The 14,167-nt window shown below is 44.3% G+C and overlaps 1 protein-coding gene across 6 annotated transcripts in view; it reads left to right on the top strand.

Moving 5' to 3' along the window:
• The window catches only part of SEC16A (SEC16 homolog A, endoplasmic reticulum export factor), a 421,944-nt gene that overhangs the window by 65,668 nt on the left and 342,109 nt on the right, over window positions 1-14,167 (top strand). The window lies entirely within an intron of this gene.

Here is a 14,167-nt window from a genome sequence, read left to right as displayed (position 1 = left end):
GCAGAGGTCTCTTCACTTCGACCATTAGACTGTTAGCAGCCTGTACTAATACTGGTGGTTTTTCTTCTTGAAGCACAGTCTTCAGTAGGTTCTCCCCTGGATGTCCCTTAATTTTGGTATTGTGGGCTTCTTAGTACAGACAGATCCGAATAATCCAGTTCACCAAGGCTCTGAAGGCACTGTGAAAAGTGAAACCTTCACCCAGGCTATTCAATTAATGGCATCTGTGCTTTTGTCACCTACCAAGATCAGTTCTTGCAATAGAACCAAGTACTGGTCCCAAAAGGACTGTTGAGTCTCTTTAGGTTTCGCCTGCACAGCGCTTGGCCTGTGCTTGAAAAATCCATTATTTTTAATATAAACTTAAATGGGACTGACATCCCGCCTCCTATCTTTCCTGGCTTCTCATTGGTTCCTGTGTGTGGCACTTACCTTTCCTCCATTTCTATTGGCTGTAGCATATTTTCCTGCATTTACTAATGCTTGTTCCTCATCTGCTTCTCTGTTTCCTGCAGCCGAAATAATGTTAACAGCCGCTTTGGTGGAACTATATTTTCATAACGTTTTGCAGTTTACTCTTGCAGCATATTTATATAACAATTTATCACCGGTAGAGATCAAGTGATTTGCCTAGAATCACAGGCTGTTGCGCGGCACCACCGAGACTCGAACCGGGATCCCCAGCTGTCGAGTCAGCAGCTCTGGCCGCTGCGCCACATCCTCTCTACTCCCGTGTTATCTGTCTGGGAGCTTTTTCCTTCTCCCGGACGATGATTGATGAAAACCGCTCTTTATTCATTACATAGGCGAAACCGATGCATTACCGAGGCTCGTTTTTCTTGGAATCTCTGAGCTGAGGCTGTTTTGGTGATACCCGTTTCTCTGAAGGGTAACGCTTCTTACAGCTACTTTCCTACCACAGCTTAGTGTCTGAAGACAGATAGGGAGTGGATGTACCAGTCTTAGGTGTGCATTAACTTCTGTTGTTTCTATACTACCTCTCAGTTCCGCTGTTCGCCAGTTTTGTAATTTTCAGTTGTTCCATAACTTTGTCAGCTTTAATCGCTGACATTGGAAACTGGCAGATACTAGTTATGCAACATCCCTAAAGTTTGTTCACAGGCTTTCTAAACTACCATAAAGTAAATCATCTTTTTTTTCTTGTCTCTTGATTATTGGTAATTTACTGCCTTCCAGAGTAGTTATCATTTGTTCAGATTAATTTAAGAATTTCCATCGGTCATTTTTTTCCCTGTTATTTAAGTGAGACAAAGTCGAAAACATCTTATCTTTGAGCCCACTCCTAAGACAAGAGCCTGTACCTAATTGATGAGGCCCAGCAGGGTTGTTTCTGGTTTGACCTTACTTATGCCAGTAGGGATATTGTCTGGACTGTATCTTTTAGGAGTGGTGTCAAGACTACGTTTCTCATTGTTTTATGTTCATGAAAATTAAAAATGTTATAAAAAAAAAAATTTGACCTTCATATTGTTGATCCCACTATGTAATGCTACAGAACATATAACATTGATGGAATGCACTCAGAGTAGTTGTGTTTTAGATTAAGGTGTGCATTTCCATTGATCACTTGTTTTTGCTGTCTGCATTTGCACTCCTCTCCATCTTTTGACTCTTTAATTCACCTTCTGTTTCAATTTCTTTTGATACATGCTCCACTCATTCTGTTGCTCAGTATCAACTTCCTTTGCACTCTGGGCTACAACTTGTGTTTTGGCCTTGGTCTTTCCTACTGGTCCTCTCCGATTATCCTAATCTAGTGCATCTAAACTTTGGACTTCCATGGCCTTGTATGTTGGTGCTCATGCTTCTTGACCTCTTTCAGTTTGTTAAAGCGAACATCTGTGATTTGCCCCTTGAATATTCCTTTCTCCTAATGCTTGGCAGAAGGTTTAAGACTGCAGTTGCTCGGTACTATCCTTTTGTTACTACATAAAGTTTTTTGGCTTAACCACTATAGAAACTTAAAAAAATGATCCTTTTAAAGTTTTAGGCAGCAGCATAAGGTGACCTACGGGTTTTTAACCCCTTCGCTGCTAGGCCTTTTCCCCTCCTGTGCTAAGCCTTTTTTTGGCGTTTTGGAGTAGTGCGCGCTTAGGCCCTTGTAACTTTTTGACCACATAAGGGATCCGCGCCAAATTTGCGTCCTTTTCTTCCAACATCATGGGGATTCTAAAGGCGCCCAGGGTTTGTGGATTCCCTTGGAGGGGTCCCAGAAATTAACCAAAATATAGTGATTTTTTAGTTTTTTTCAGAAAAATGGGAAAAACGGGCTGCAAATGAAAGCCTCTGGGTTTTTCCCTGAAAATGGTATCACAAAAGGGTTTGTGGGGCTGAAATCTCCATTTTCTCAGCTTTCAGGGAATGACAGACTTTTGTCAGAGAACCGAAATTTTTCACTCAGTTTTGGCATTTTTCTGGGACATAGCCTATTTTTGCTATTTTTAGAGCTTTCCACCTCCTTCCAGTTAATGGTAGAAATGAGTTTGAAAGCAATAATGGATCCTGGAAAGCTTTACATTTTCGGAAAGTAGACAAAATTCTGAATTCAGAAAGGGGTCATTTGTCTAAATCCATGAAGGTTTCGTTATAGAAACTAACAGTTAGATATTGGAATATTTGAAATTGTGTTGAAAAAAACAGCCTTTTGTCTCAACGTTTTCACCTATAACTTTTTCTAATTTTGACAGCTCTTGGAAAGCAATATACCGTTACATTCGTTAGACCTTCCTGGTTGTGGGGATATATAGGACTTGTAGTTTCACCAAGAACCCGACGAACCCAGATCCAAAAACTGAGCAGCAACTTGCAATGGTATTTTTTCATTTACTGGGTATAGTGCACTTTGTCTTGGAAAATGTATACATGGAATAATCTGTATGAAAGACACCTATGTATTTCTGAATTGGGTACAAATTATAGAGTTCAGAAACAGTATATAATTGCACATTTTCAAAGTTGGGAATACTCATACTAGCAAGAGAATTATTGGTCATTTTTCATAAAGATTTTTTTTTTACACAATGTCTTTCATTGAAAGGGAGAAATGCATGAAAGCTCAATTGGTAATAACAGTTGATTTACGAATCTGAATTACCCCAAGTGTCCCGATAAAAACGGTACCTCACTTGTGTGGGTCGGCCTTGTGCCTGCGACAAGAAACGGCGCAAAATGCAACGTGGTCACACCTAAATTTAGCAGTTACAAATTGACCCTTTTTTGGCAAAGTGCCTACCTGTAGTTTTTGCACCCTAGCTCTGCCGGCACCTAGGGAAACCTAGCAAACCTATACATTTTTGAAAAGTAGACACCCAGGGGAATTCAGGATGGGGTGACTCGACTGCCTACCACCAGGTTTTGTTACCCAGAATCCCTTGCAAAGCTAAGATTTTGACAAAATAAGCACATTTTCCTCACATTTCTGTGGTGGAAAGTTCTGGAATCTGCGTGGATCAACAAATTTCCACCCACCCAGCGTTCCCCCAGGTCTCCCGATAAAAACAGTACCTTACTTGTGTGGGTCGGCCTTGTGCCTACGACAGGAAACGGCACAAAATGCAACGTGGTCGCACCTCAATTTCCCAGTGAAATTTTACGTTCTTTGGACAAAGAGATTACCTTTTGTTTTTGAGCCGTAGCTCTGCCAGCACCTAGGGAAACCTAGCAAACCTATAAATTTTTGAAAACTAGACACCCAGGGGAATTCAGGATGGGGTGACTCGTCTGCCTACCCCCAGGTTTTGTTACCCAGAATCCCTTGCAAACATAAAAATTTGACCAAAAAAACACATTTTCCTCACATTTCTGTGGTGGAAAGTTCTGCAATCTGCGTGGATCAACAAATTTCCACCCACCCAGCGTGCCCCCAGGTCTCCCGAAAAAAATGGTACCTCACTTGCGTGGGTAGGCATAGTGGCTGCGACATGAAACAGCGCAAAACGCAGCATGGTCGCACCTCAATTTCCCAGTGAAATTTAGCACGATTCGGACAAAAAGACTACCTTTTGTTTTTGCGCCGTAGCTCTGCCAGCACCTAGGGAAACCTAGCAAACCTATACATTTTTGAAAACTAGACACCCAGGGCAATTCAGGATGGGGTGACTCGTCTGCCTACCCCCAGGTTTTGTTACCCAGAATCCCTTGAAAACATAAAAATTTGACCAAAACAACACATTTTCCTCACATTTCTGTGGTGGAAAGTTCTGGAATCTGCGTGGATCAACAAATTTCCACTCACCCAGCGTGCCCCCAGGTCTCCCGAAAAAAATGGTACCTCACTTGCGTGGGTAGGCATAGTGGCTGCGACATGAAACAGCGCAAAACGCAGCATGGTCGCACCTCAATTTCCCAGTGAAATTCAGCACGATTCGGACAAAAAGACTACCTTTTGTTTTTGCGCCGTGGCTCTGCCAGCACCTAGGGAAACCTAGCAAACCTATACATTTTTGGAAACTAGACACCCAGGGCAATTCAGGATGGGGTGACTCGTCTGCCTACCCCCAGGTTTTGTTACCCAGAATCCCTTGAAAACATAAACATTTGACCAAAAAAACACATTTTCCTCACATTTCTGTGGTGGAAAGTTCTGGAATCTGCGTGGATCAACAAATTTCCACTCACCCAGCGTGCCCCCAGGTCTCCCGAAAAAAATGGTACCTCACTTGCGTGGGTAGGCATAGTGGCTGCGACATGAAACAGCGCAAAACGCAGCATGGTCGCACCTCAATTTCCCAGTGAAATTTAGCACGATTCGGACAAAAAGACTACCTTTTGTTTTTGCGCCGTAGCTCTGCCAGCACCTAGGGAAACCTAGCAAACCTATACATTTTTGAAAACTAGACACCCAGGGGAATTCAGGATGGGGTGACTCGCCTGCCTACCCCCAGGTTTTGTTACCCAGAATCCCTTGAAAACATAAAAAGTTGACCAAAAAACACATTTTCCTCACATTTCTGTGGTGGAAAGTTCTGGAATCTGCGTGGATCAACAAATTTCCACCCACCCAGCGTGCCCCCAGGTCTCCTGAAAAAAATGGTACCTCACTTGCGTGGGTAGGCATAGTGGCTGCGACATGAAACAGCGCAAAACGCAGCATGGTCGCACCTCAATTTCCCAGTGAAATTTAGCACGATTCGGACAAAAAGACTACCTTTTGTTTTTGCGCCGTAGCTCTGCCAGCACCTAGGGAAACCTAGCAAACCTATACATTTTTGAAAACTAGACACCCAGGGGAATTCAGGATGGGGTGACTCGCCTGCCTAGCCCCAGGTTTTGTTACCCAGAATCCCTTGAAAACATAAAAATTTGACCAAAAAAACACATTTTCCTCACATTTCTGTGGTGGAAAGTTCTGGAATCTGCGTGGATCAACAAATTTCCACCCACCCAGCGTTCCCCCAGGTCTCCCGATAAAAACGGTACCTCACTTGCGTGGGTAGACATAGTGGCTGCAACAGGAAACGGTTCAAATCGTACGGTGGTGAATTTACATTACCTTATTGCAAAACTACCTTGATTTTGGGGGGAGGGGGCATCTGAGTTTGTGGCCCGGGGCTCGGTGGTATTCTTTGCAAAGTAGCAAACCCAAACAGTTCTGAAAACTAGACACCCGGGGGAGTCCAGGGAGGTATGGCATGCATGGGTCCCCCAATGTTTTCCTACCCAGAACTCTCTGCAAACCTTAAAATTAGGTAAAAATTGCTCTTTTCCAAACTTTTTGGCGTGGGATCGCCGTGCCGGCAAAAAAGTTGTACCACCCTGCGTTCCCCTTGTTCTCCCGAGTAAAAGGATACCTCACTTGTGTGGGTGCCCCAAAGCAGAACACGCCAAAAATGAATTTTGAAAAAAGTAGTTTTTACTCATATTTACGTTTTACAAATTAAGCACCCCAGCCTAAGTCACTTGCCTTTGGCCCACCCACACAAGTGAGGTATCATTTTACTCGGGAGAACAAGGGAAACGCTGGGTGGTAGGACATTTGTTCCGGCAGCAAGATCCCACCCAAAAAAGTATGGAAAAGTGGTTTTTTTGACCAAAATTTCAGGTTTGCAGGGGTTTCTGGGTAGGAAAACATTGGGGGACCCACGCATGCCATACCACCCTGGACTCCCCCGGGTGTCTAGTTCTCAGAACTGTTTGGGTTTGGTAGTTTCCAAAGATGCCTGCCAAGCCCCGGGCCAAAAGCTCAGGTGACCCCCTCAAAAAATAAGATTATTTGGCTAAAGGTAATGTTTTCGTCTCCACAGTATGAATTGGGCCTTTTCCTAAAGCAGCCGCTATGCCTACCCACGCAAGTGAGGTACCATTTTTATCGGGAGACCTTGGGGAACGCTGGGTGGGAGGTAATTTGTGTGAGCCCAGTGATGCCACGCTTTCCCACACTAAAACGTGTGAAAAAACTGATTTTTTTCCATGCAAAAAATGAGGTTTGCAAGGGATTCTGGGTAAAGGAACGTTGGAGGATCCCCGCAAGCCATACCTCCTTGGAAGCCCCCGGGTGTCTACTTTTCAGAAATGTGTGGGATTGGTAGGTTTCCCTAGATGGCTGTCTCGCACGGGGCCAAAAACCCAGGTAACCCCTCTTGCAAAAGCTGGCGGACTTAAGATTTTCACCATTGTTACATTCACCAGCTTTTGCAAGAGGGGTTACCTGGGTTTCTGGCCCCGTGCGAGACAGCCATCTATGGAAACCTACCAAACCCACACATTTCTGAAAAGTAGACACCCGGGGGCTTCCAAGGAGGTATGGCTTGCGTGGATCCGCCAACGTTCCTTTACCCAGAATCCCTTGCAAACCTCAATTTTAGCAGAAAAAAATCAATTTTTTCACACGTTGTAGTCTGGGAAAGCGTGGCATCACTGGGCTCACACAAATTACCTCCCACCCAGCGTTCCCCCAGGTCTCCCGATAAAAACGGTACCTCACTTGCGTGGGTAGCCATAGTGGCTGCAACAGGAAAAGGTCCAAATCTAACGGTGGTGAATATAAAATACCCTGAAGCAATATAACTTTGATTTTTTTGGGGGGAGGCACCTGAGTTTTTGGCCCGGGGTGGGTGGTATTCTTTGGAAAGTAGCAAACCCAAACAGTTCTGAAAACTAGACACCCGGGAGATTCCAGGGAGGTATGGCATGTGTGGGTCCCCCAATGTTTTCCTACCCAGAACTCCTTGCAAACCTTAAAAGTAGGTAAAAATAGCACTTTTCCAAACATTTTGGCGTGGGATCGCCGTGCCGGCAAAAAAGTCCTACCACCCTGCGTTCCCCTTGTTCTCCCGAGTAAAAGGATACCACACCTTAACAGAGTTACTCAAAAGTCAAACATTCAAGCACGGCTATCTATTCCTCAAAGACACACACATACAGGTTGGATTTGGCACGAGGGCGAGTGATGGTTCAGTACATAAAATTTTATTAACAAGATATTTCAAAAAAATGAAATGCTCTGTCAATAAATAAATGCATAAAAACTGAACCAGTGACTCGCAACTCGTGAGCTGTAAAGCCACGACAAGGCACCAACCGTTTTACAGGCCATTCACGCACCTTTCATACCTGATACAAACCAGACCATTGACACCATCCGAATGGAAAAGCAACACATAACAACAATCACAATAAGGGGCAAGGTACACCCTACTGCAGAAAGAGAAAAAAAACAATTATTACTGCACACCCATCTAATCCGCAAGCACACACACATACTGGTTGGATTTGGCACGAGGGTGAGTGATGATTCAGTACATACAATTGTATACGCAAGTAATTTCACAAAAATGAAATACACTGTGTATAATTGAAAGTATGATAAACTGAACCACTGACTCACAGCTCGTGAGCTGTAAAGCCACGTCAAGGCACCAACCTCTTTACAGGCCATTCATACACCTTTCATACGCGTGACACATACAAAACATTCACACCGCCAGCCGCGGACCCATCACATTTCAACACTCACACCAACAAACAGCGCCATTCAAGGGCCCATCACTTTCACACGCCCACATTTCTGACACTGCAACTACACTAAATGATGGACTGTGTGGAGTGTCACTCAACTAGCAGTGTGTGTATTGACCAACAGAAAGTAACTACTCACACACCACCTGCCGAGCGCCAGTCCACCCACACCACCATCCAAGCACCAGACCATGCACACTGCCAGCCAAACACCACTCGGCGCACACCGACAGCCAACTACCACTCCACACACACCACCAGCCAAGCATCACTCCACGCACACCACCAGCCAAGCGCCACTCCACAAACACAACACCAGCCAAGCACCACTCCACACACACCGCCAGCCAAGCATCACTCCACGCACACCACCAGCCAAGCGCCACTCCACAAACACAACACCATCCAAGCACCACTCCACACACGCCGCCAGCCAAGCACCACTCCACACACGCCGCCAGCCAAGCACCACTCCACACACACCGCCAGCCAAGCACCACTCCACTCACACCGCCAGCCAAGCACCTAACCATGCACTCCGCCAGCCAAGCAAAAATCCACGCACCCCCCCAGCACAACTCCAATCCATGCACTATGCCAGCCAAGCACCAGACCACGCACACCACCAGCCAAGCGCCAGTCCACGCACACCAACAATCCAAGCACAATCCTGCACACACCACCATCGAAATTAGAATTTTTTAAAGAAATACCACAAATCAAATGTAGAAACCTACAAATCTGCTAACACAAATTCAAAAACTAAATGCTTTGCACTAATGCAAACCTAAAAGCAAACTAAAAAATATTACAGAAAACAGACCAGACAGTACACTTACAAGCTCAATGAAACTCCCAAAACTTCTTTTGTGTGTGGTACGATTTAAAACAAGCTGGCACACACAATCCAGGATTTGAAGGACAGTCAGGACAGTGCATACGAGACTCCCTCCGCACTTCTCTTCGCCAACAGACTCTACATCTTTTAGTGGGATTGTCTTTTGCAGTTGTGGGACGAATGTATTCTGGAAAGTGGCGATCTTTCAGTCTAGCCACTTCCTCCACCACTCCAAATCTTGGCACACTTGCCTGTTCCACTAGTACAAGGCTGCCTATTAGAGTCTCCTGAAACTTAACAAAAGGCATCTTTGACTCAGGACAAGATTTCTGGAAAACAACAAAAGCATTAAAGGATGCCAAGTGGAAAAGATGGATAGCCAACTTCTTGTACCAAACGTAAGCCTTTCGAAGAGCAGCATAAGGTTCCAACCTCTGATCTACTCTGTCAACACCACCCATGTGCCTATTATAGTGTAAAATGCACACAGGTTTACGCACTTCAGCAGTCTCACCCCGAACTGGCAGAGCTTCAGTGCTTTCGTCATGGATAGTAGTCAGCATGTAAACATCTCTCCTGTCTGAAAACTTCACAGCTAGAAGCTTCCCACATCGCAATGCAGTAGACTGTCCCCGCACAAGCCTTTTGCAAACAAGTTCTATTGGGAAACCTTTCCGGTTACTGCGCATCGTGCCACATGCAACAGTGCCCACTTTGGCCAACTCCTTGAACAAACGCACACTAGTGTAGAAGTTATCTACATATAAATGGTGGCCTTTGTTAAATAATCGTCTACCTAGTTCCCACACAATTTTCTCAGTCACTCCAAAAGTGGACGGACAAGCAGAAGTGTTACTGGAATCCTTACCGGTGTACACCCTGAAATTATAAACATATCCAGTCTCACTGTCACACAGCATATACAGTTTGATGCCATAGCGTGCCCTCTTACTAGGAATGTATTGCCTAAAAACCAAGCGGCCCTTGAACAATACCAAAGACTCGTCCACAGCTATTTCTCTTCCAGGTGCAAAGATCTCAGGAAAACGATCAACAAAGTGATCAAGGACAGGCCGAATCTTAAAAAGACGGTCACAATCGGGGTGATCGCGTGGCAACGCTAAATCATTATCAACAAAATGCATCATGCGAAGAAGAAGCATATATCGATCACGAGTCATAACTGCTGGAAATATAGATGTTGCCATCAAGGGACTAGTGGACCAATAAGAAGACATTGATGGCTTCCTTAGCAAGCCCATCAAAAAAGTTAATCCCAAAAACTTCTTCATCTCTTCAACATATGTGGGAGACCAATGGGTAGCTCTAGAATGGGGCTTAAGGCTGGCACTGTGGTCCCTCAAATACTGCTCTGCATACAAATTAGTTTTCTCCACAATCTCCTGCAAAAACTCATCGTCAAAAAACAACTGAAAAAATTGAATTGGCAAAAAATTGTCAGTATTCACTCTACACCCTGGAACACCAGTGAAGTCTGGCAATTCAGGCTGCACCATGCCAGGGGCAACCCAGACGTCATCCCTAACATGAAGAGAAGAAGCCACCCTAGCCTGCAGGCCAGATGCCTCTTGCTGCACTACATCAACGGGAACACTAGCATCCCCAGATGCCTCTTGCATCACTACACCAACCGGAATACTAGCATCCCCAGATACATTTTGCATCTCTTCACCAACAGAAGAACTCGCATCCCCAGATGCCACTTGCTGCTCAACAACAACAGAAAGACTAGCAGCACCAGATGCCTCATGCTGCTCTACAACAGGAAGACTAGCAGCACCAGATAACCTTTGGCGCACCACAGCAATGTGAAACTTTGGGCGCAGCCTTTACCACACTTGCCTGTTCCCGACGAGAAAAAAAGGGAAACCTTGAGGACCTAGGCTGCCGCTCACATGGCTCTTGCCTCTCTACCGGCACATCAATGTCCCTCTCTACCACAGGCACTTCATCAGCACTAGAAGAAGAATCATCATCCGATGATACCATGCGAAGAGAAAACTCACTGCCTGAATCTTCTGCACCTACCTCATGCTCCGAATCGGAGTCAGTGTCTGGACCATGGTCAGAGGAAGACTCAAAAAGCAAACTAACAACCTGCTTAGCAGTAATCCTGCGAGCAGCCATTATCCTTACAAATCAAGAAGACTACACACACAAGTGAACAACAACCTACACTGTGCAAAGTAAGAAGTAAACAAGGTAGAGTCTTCACACAAAAATCAATACACTCAAAAACAATTCAAATCTAACCAAATATAAGAAGACTCACCAGCACCTACTCTGCTGAAACACAGGAAAAAGAAAGGAAATTCCACTGGAAAGAAAAAAAAAGTATAGATTAGACAAAGTACACATCAAGCAGCAATACAAAAAAAAGTTAACAATCAAGAAACACAAAGCCACACAAACAGCAATAACTTCACTTTTCATAAAAACACATTTATCTAGGAAAAATAGTACAAAAACATTTACTTACCAAGCACATGCAACTACACAAGCTGCAAAACAAGCATTAACCGAACCACAACCTACACCAATACAAACAGCAAAAGCCTGGATCAAAAACAAAGAAGAAAAAAAATAATTTAATACATTTCACAAACAACATAACAAATGAATAAACAATACACAAATTTACACCCAAAATCACATCCACACAGATGGGTCATCAAAAAGGGCAAAACGGACAAAAGTACGGGTTGATTTGCCCACCGGGGGGGGGGGGGGGGGGGGGGGGGGCAGAAAATCTAAATTTAAAATCCGACCCACCTGAAAGCGACCCTTGCCCAATGGGTCACTTCCTACAATCTAAAATAAAATCCCTGGTGCTAGTGGGGGCATTTCCACCGCACAATCGCAATGCTGTGCGCGACCGTGAGCCAGAAATGCCCTGCAAAGAGACATCAGAAGAGAGGAAATTCACTTACCTCTCCCCTGATGCCTCTTTGCAAACCCCCCCAAATATCTCAAAACCAACCTAACACCTCCAGGCGCAGGAAGCAAATGGCTTCCCGACCGCCTGGGAATCCCTGAAGATGTTGGTGCGTGCTGTGCGCGCTGACGTCATCAGGGATTCTCATGGGGAGGGGGACAACATAATTACTGTGGTTAACTGTGATGCTGGACAGAGGCACTTGCATCCTTGATTTTCACAAGCGCAATCCAAAAACAGTTCCTATGACCAGGAGCTTCTTTCTCCCCATCTGCTGCTCTCATCAGTCTCTGACCATTTATACACATAAGAGGCATGTGAACTCACACAGAAGATCCCCGTTTGGCAACGCCCACCAACTAGCGGAGTGCACCATCTTTCCTAAATTTACCCACTATGATGGACAGCTCACTCAAGGGACCTGTGCACACATTGGTGCGATGGCATAGTAACACACACGGACACTGGAGACAAAGCAAGCGCTCGAGTTGCAGCACAAATTCAGGAAAACATTCATCAGCCCAAAAACATGTGTGACCTTCCCACTATGATGGACAGCTCACACAAGGGACCCCTGCGCACATCTGTGTGATTGCATAGTAACGCACACATGGACACTGGAGACAAAGATGGCGCTCGAGTTGCAGCACAAATTCAGAAAAACATTCATCAGCCCAAAAACATTTGTGACCTTCCCACTATGATGGACAGCTCACACAAGGGACCCCTGCGCACATCTGTGTGATTGCATAGTAACGCACACATGGACACTGGAGACAAAGATGGCGCTCAAGTTGCAGCACAAATTCAGAAACACATTCATCACTATGATGGACAGCTCACTCAAGGGACCCCTTCGCAAATCGCAGCGATGGCATAGTAACACACACATGGTCACTGAAAACAAAGCATGTGTTCAAATTGCAGCACAAATACAAATAAACATTCATCAGCCCAAAAACACTAGTGAGCTTTGCCTAGGCAGGACAGGTGTGTTATTTAGCCACTTCTGATAAACACATAAGTATAACTAATGAAGCACAGAGGCACTTGCATCCTTCATTTAAGTTAAGTGTGGCCATACACATTTTTGCAGAGGCTAAGTATTGGGTATTCAAAAGCCTGTTTATATAAGATAAAGTACTTTTGGAGGAAAAATGGGAGTGTAAACTGAACCCTTAACCCATGTTTTGTAAGTCAAGGCGAGCAACTGATCAACACCTTGTTTATAAATAACCATATTAGGTAACAACCTCTTCCCATGATGTTTTTTCAAGTACCTTCCTGCCCTCCTTCAAGTAGCTATCCCGAATAAACTAATGGTTAACTTGTTGACATGTTGGGCCTATGGATACATATTCTAATATGTGAGACGTTCTCTTTCTCAAATAGTGAACTGTACTATCTACATAAGTTAAATCACATGTCAAGCTTGATAAAGGTACACTGCGTAAGAACTGTTTAGCAATTAATAAACTGAAAAACTGCATACTGCCTTTTTCATGTACACATTGAGCAATACATACACTGCAGTAGGCCTTTTTTTGCCTTTTTATTGAAAACTAGTGCTTTGAGTCCTTGGCTCGGTCTGACTTTAATATTATATCATGTGTGACCACAGGCACACACAGATGGCTTTTGCATGCATTATCCCATTGAAGCCATGGCTACTGGCTGTTACCATTGATAGTTTGATTAGTGAGCAGTGTTTGTAGAACATGAAAGGGCGCTATAAAATAACAGCATTCACTATGTAAATATTTTATGCAGCGTATGTTTAATAATATATTATTATCCTAGATTTCTGGTTGTGATCATTGATGTTCATTTGTTAATTAGGATGTTGGTTCTGTAATAGAAAAATATAAACTGAACTTACACTGTTATAGTGGATGAATAATATTGCTCACAAAATAGTGAGCTTGTATGCAAACATGATATGACATGTTGACATCACTGACTGTATACTGCTTATAAAGCTTTGGAGGCCATATGCTGTTAGCCTCAAAAGCGCAGCATCATCTGCATATAAAAAAATGGCGCAATCTGGGAGAGAATTCTAGGGATATCTTTACTATATGCCCTCAAAGCTTTACCAAGGGAGTAATTGTAAAATAAACACAAGAAAGTGGCCAGGATGCAACCATGCCTCACTCCTCTGCTCACCTTTAAAATTAGCACTGTACTTGTGATTTTAAAATGACCCCCATCAGCACTTTTTCAACCAAAAACGGCCATCTCCAAACATCAGATGCTCGAAAACACTTTAAACTTAATGTTCCCCCAAAAAAGGAAGCCTTTCCTTTCCCTCGATGCAAGTTTCAGCACAATCCCCCCCGCCCCAGCCGCAAAACGAACCTGTTCAACAAACGACGTGCAGGAAGCAAATGGCTTCC

The sequence above is a fragment of the Lissotriton helveticus genome, chromosome 5_1 (genome assembly GCF_964261635.1).
Source record: "Lissotriton helveticus chromosome 5_1, aLisHel1.1, whole genome shotgun sequence".
NCBI lineage: Eukaryota > Metazoa > Chordata > Amphibia > Caudata > Salamandridae > Lissotriton > Lissotriton helveticus.
This window is presented reverse-complemented; position numbering and strand designations above follow the sequence as displayed.